The sequence below is a fragment of the Meleagris gallopavo genome, chromosome 5 (genome assembly GCF_000146605.3).
Source record: "Meleagris gallopavo isolate NT-WF06-2002-E0010 breed Aviagen turkey brand Nicholas breeding stock chromosome 5, Turkey_5.1, whole genome shotgun sequence".
In the NCBI taxonomy this organism is placed as follows: Eukaryota; Metazoa; Chordata; class Aves; order Galliformes; family Phasianidae; genus Meleagris; species Meleagris gallopavo.
The window spans coordinates 28720054-28725451 of record NC_015015.2 but is presented as its reverse complement, the minus strand read 5'-3'; the positions used below and the strand labels follow the sequence as shown (position 1 = coordinate 28725451).

The 5398-nt window shown below is 34.2% G+C and overlaps 1 long non-coding RNA gene across 1 annotated transcript; it reads left to right on the top strand.

Annotated features, from left to right (window-relative positions):
* Positions 1-306: 306 nt before the first annotated feature.
* On the top strand, positions 307-5220 carry LOC109368011. Its single transcript, XR_002115652.1, has 3 exons — positions 307-366; positions 2862-2961; positions 4889-5220. It is a non-coding gene; the product is annotated as an uncharacterized LOC109368011 (long non-coding RNA).
* Positions 5221-5398: the final 178 nt, after the last annotated feature.

Genomic DNA, 5398 nt, shown 5'->3' with positions numbered 1-5398 from the left:
GATTTACTGGTGTTTAACTTTGGAATTCTGTGGTTTGCTTACAATACGGTGAAACAACATTCTTGGTAATCTTTTTTTATCACAAATGACACAACTTCACATTCTAGGGGAATTTTTTATGAGTGCATAGGGGAATTGTTAGGTCAGAGTTTGAATTGGTGATTGAGAACCTGGTGAAGGAATGTGGCTGGCCCGGGGAGCATAGGCAAGTTGTTTGCACCTGTGTTCCCCATGAAGGGTGGACCCAGGGCTGGAGCCAGCCTGGGCTCATATAATGGCCAGCTAGAGAAGAATGAATAGCTCTTAGACCTTGGCTGCTGTCTGACAAAGGGTGTTATATGGGAAGTGATCCCCTTTGCTAACAGGGTGGGTGAGTTCAGCTCTTCTTTTTGTATATTGTTATTGGTCTATCTGCAATTACTTTCCCCAGTATTAATGAGAACCTGTCAGAAGTAGTTTCACTTTGTGAGCAGAACAGAGCATTAACTAAATGTGCTTATTATGCAGCATGTTACATCTCAATTCTTCCAACCTCTTCAAATTCTAATACTTGAAATAATATCCCTCTTCTGTATGTTCTACTACATGAGTATATCAGATCCCTAATATGTGTATACATTTGTTGATAAACAAATGCACATCACTCAGATGCAAGAGTATGATTAAATGTGTTAATTTACTTATGTATTTATTTTGATTTGAAGATTCTTAACTTCAGTAGCATACAGTTTTCATTATTATTGTTTTTATATTATGTAATTTACTCTGAAAGTGATGCTTACTATTTATTTATATGGAAACAACAGCACATACCAAGACCAGAATAGCACTACTTGATAGAGCAAATTCTCAGATACAAAACTCTATTTTGTCCAGAGTAGTCACCACCATTAGCTATGCATTTTTACTGGTAGTGAATCTGAGCTTGCATGCTGTGCAAGGTGTGCTTGATCCTGTGGAGGTGATCCACTGTTGTCACTGGTGAAATGTACCACCCAACGCCTCACCATGCTCTTCTGTGTTTAGTCTCCATAAATGCATAAATGTTCAGAAAGCATTGATGAAAGTAAATGGATGCAGAGTTTTCTGCATAGAGGAATTTTGTTATGCACCTTTGCTTCGTGTGCTTCAGTGCCAGGCATAGATTTTTCAGACTGCCCTTCTTCTGTCATCTGTTGCATGGTAACAAACTGTAATGAAATATTGGTGAGGAGGTTCAAACTCTACTATCATACCACCAGTATCCATCTCTGATGTTGTGGGCCTACATAATTGAATAGTAGATGTTTCCTTTCTCTTCTGTTCTTGCAGAGGTCCCATGTTCAGCAGGAACTTTAAAATGATGATGCTATTTACATACAAATTTGTCTGTGCTATAAAAGTGTACCAGCATGAACACTTCCATTCTTATCATATACATGCAGATTGTTAAAAATATCCCAATACATGATAATCATGAGAACACAGGCATACCTATGTCCTGTATTCTCTGATTGCTTTACATTATGGAATTACAAACCTAAGAATATGTAAAAATGACGCAGAATAGCTGATCAAAAGTTAAGGAATAACACTGGGGAGGGATCACAAAAATAACTGAAGAAGAGAGCTAAGTTAAAGTGTAGAGCCATTTTAAGCTGGTTTAAAAAAAAAAAAAAAAAGACTTTATAAAAATTGCTTCTGTTCATTGTGTGGGATGCATAGATGGATTCCGTGTAGAAAACGAGTTGAATCGGAAGAGAGATTGGGTGAGGGTGAGACTGGTCTCCTTATTTTTGTTCATATGTATGTGGGTTGTTGTTTTGTTTTTTTTGTTTGTTTGTTTTGTTTTGTTTTTTTCTCCTGCAGTGGTCATCTATTAGCATTTATATAGCTTGCTGTTTGAAGACCTCTTTTGCAGTCAGTCACTGGATTTAACAAGAGCAGGACTATTTCATGCTTTGAATTCTTCCATTAAATGTAACTAGAGTTTTGCTTGAAACATAAAACAAGTACAAACTTGTCTGAAACGTGATTTGAAATTGAAAGAAGCATTTTCTTTTCTGCAATATCTCTGTGTGATGGCCATAAGAAAAAAAGACATAATCTAGATACTTCCCTGAAACTGAGCCACTAAAAAATTCTAGAAAAGACCATACAATTTAACGTCATGTGAAACCATATAGCTAGTAATGAATTTGAATATACTGTAATTAAGTAATAGACTTGAGGAGAGGCTGGCAATGATGACAAAGAATCTTTTTTAAAATGAATGAAAACCATTTATTGATAGTGTAGAAATTTGCAAAAATAATGATTCTTACAGCAAAAGGAAATTTAAAATCACTGTAAATTGTATGATAACTTTAGAAAATAAGTGCTATCATAAAACAGATGGAAAATAATTATTTGATGAAGACACATCCTGTTGCCTTTTTGTTTCTTATTATTCTGTGTCTTACTTAAACAAATAGCAAGGCAAGTTAGATTGCCATAAACACTGCATACATAAAGAGGACATTATGAAGGAAGTTTAAGTAAGGATGGCTGTCTTTTGAAGTTATCTTATGGTTGTATGACTCTCTCCAGTCATGGAGGAATTTAGTATTTGGCTGTGAACCTGCTATTCTAATAATTATGCTAGTGCTATTGTCACACATAATTTTAATATGCTAGCAGTTATATAATCTAGATGTTAGCAGTTATAATCTCTAGATGTAAACACATTTTTTCTCTCAATTACTCCTTAAAAAAAAGTATTTGTTGAAAAAGCATTTTTAAGTCAAAGAAAAATTCTTCTACTTTGAGAAATGATAAAATGTAATTTTCTTTCTTTTGTTTTTCAATTGGAAAAACAGATATATGTTCTTATTCTTTTACAGCTGGAGGGGGGGGAGAGAGAGAGAGAGAGAGAGAAGCCAAGAGTTCAAGATAAACACTGTTCCAGACATTTCCCAGTGGAGAGCTAAGCTCACAGCTAAGGTATGCATGGAAATCATTGAGGTAGCTTAGTTTTGAAGAAATAAACTGTCCACTTAACAATCTTGCTCCAATACATCTGTTGTCATAAAGCATGATGACGTCTGAGCATGATTTATCATCAGAAAAAACCACTGCTTTAATAGAAGAAAGCTTTCCTCAGTAAAAGATTTTTTTTCCTTTCAAAGAATTCACAATAGTACTAGCGTAATTATTAGAATAGCAGTAATTATTAGAATAGCAGGTTCACAGCCAAATACTAAATTCCTCCATGACTGGAGAGAGTCGTACATCCATAAGATAACTTCAAAAGATAGTTTAAGTAACGATGGCTTTCTCCATAATGTCCTCTTTGTGTATGCAATGTCTATGGTAATCTAACTTGCCTTGCTATTTGTGTAAGTAGGACACAGAAGACAGAAACAAACAAACAAACAAAAAAAAATGCAATAAAAGTTTTCAAAAATATGCTTTAGGTACTGCAATAAGCAGCACTGAATGGACTAAAAGCAACTCTATTCTAAATCGAAAACACTTCATTTTTATGAGCTGAGTGATATGATCTTTGGTGACATTGCTTAGTTTCATGTTCTGGGATCATTTTGGATCTAACTTATTTATTGACATTGTTGATTAAATAGCGAAGTTATGGAACACTGAGACAACAGCTAGAGTCCTGGATCATAGGATGTTTTTGGTTTAAAATCTACAGAACTGGCTTCAACTACAGCCTGTTTTTGACTATTTTTTAAAGTATTAATACCGTATGCAATTCTATATGCACCTACTTCAAAAGTATTTCTTATTTTAGAGTCTCTTTTTGATAAGCAGAGCCCTTGAAACAAAATCTTCTTACTTGTCTCTAATGCCTTTCATTTGTCTAATGGAAATCAAGAAAGTTCAGCTGAAAACAAGGGTAATGTTGTCATACAACGGACTATAAACTGTTGCCCCTCTTGTCAGAGATTAGAGAAAGATTAAGTTCATTTTTGTAATGGAAATGATGTAGAATAGCATATTTATACTAATGTATTTCTGCACTTAATATGCTTGCACACTTTATGTTGTTTCTCCCTCATACATATTATATCCACTTGACAAATGAGCAAGACCAATATTAAATCTGTTTATTTTCACATCTAGAAAACATTAAGGTCATTTCTCTCAATACCTGAAAGCAATCAGTTCTTTTCACTTGTTGAATGTGCGTTAATAGTTCTGTTTATTGGGGGTGAACTATCCAGGGCTGTTCTCTTTGTTCCCCTTTGAAAGGGGGGGAAAAAAAGGTAAAACTGACTAAGGTTGGAAATGCTCATTGAATCTACAGTACGTTCCTAGTCCAATATATGTTAGCCATGGGATGCTTTCTGTAAATTCAGTGTATTTTTCTTTCTGCTTTAATTTTATTCCCTCTGAATGTTTTGTATTTGATTTATATTTAAATATACTTTCACATATGCGTGAATATCTCTTTCAGTTTGGCAAAATATTCTCTGCTGTGGCAAGTCTTACCAAAATATTTTAATGTAAATAGCATTCCTCTATAAAACAGATTTTTCAGCAAACCAAACCTAGAAACATCTGCAGAACCTTGGTGATACGAATAACAGTACTCTGTAATCAAAAGGAAATAGAGTATCCAACAAGTTTGTATTTATAATGAAATGCCATTTCAAGGTGAATACAGTAGCCACGTAACTAAATATCATTTACTTTACTAAAGCACTAAACAATGAATGAGTCTAGCCTTTGATTAGATAAATGTCCAAGGCAAAGCACCCACCATCTCAAGAAAAAGCCATCTATAAAATCAAAAGGAGAGAATGCTTGGTACTAGGTTTTATTTAGATTGGGGGAGGATGTGTAGGGGAGTAGAAGAGAATTCAGTGTAGTTTATTTTTCGTTTTCTCCTGTTTTTCTTTTGTTCCAGACAATTCCAGATCCCGTTCAGAGAGGGTACGCTTTTTTTTTCCCTTTCTCATGTGCAGAACTAAAGATTTGTGCACTCAGTTGCTATGGAAACAAAAAGGACAGAAACAGTTTATGTAATTCAAAAGCTGTCAGCCTATGTGCTGGGGATTTTGATAACTAAACCTAAACACGAACCATCCTTTTTAAAAACCATTGTGACACTTATTACTGTTGCTAGGGGAAATAAGGCAACTATTTGTTTAGCTAGTTTCCCATCAGTTTTATAAATAGTTTGGATTTTAATTTGTGATCTTAATCAGTGTTTATCAAATAAGAATGGAAATAAAGTGAGCTGACAAACAGTATGCATTTTTCCTCTTTTAAAATAAATTAAATTGCAACACTGTCTTTTAAAGACAAGACTACTAATGTAAGGGATCTTTTCTGTATTACATTTGATACATTTGATATGTGCTCACCCAATGTTAAATGGAGAATGAAAAATGCTGTATTTTCTGCAAAATACTTT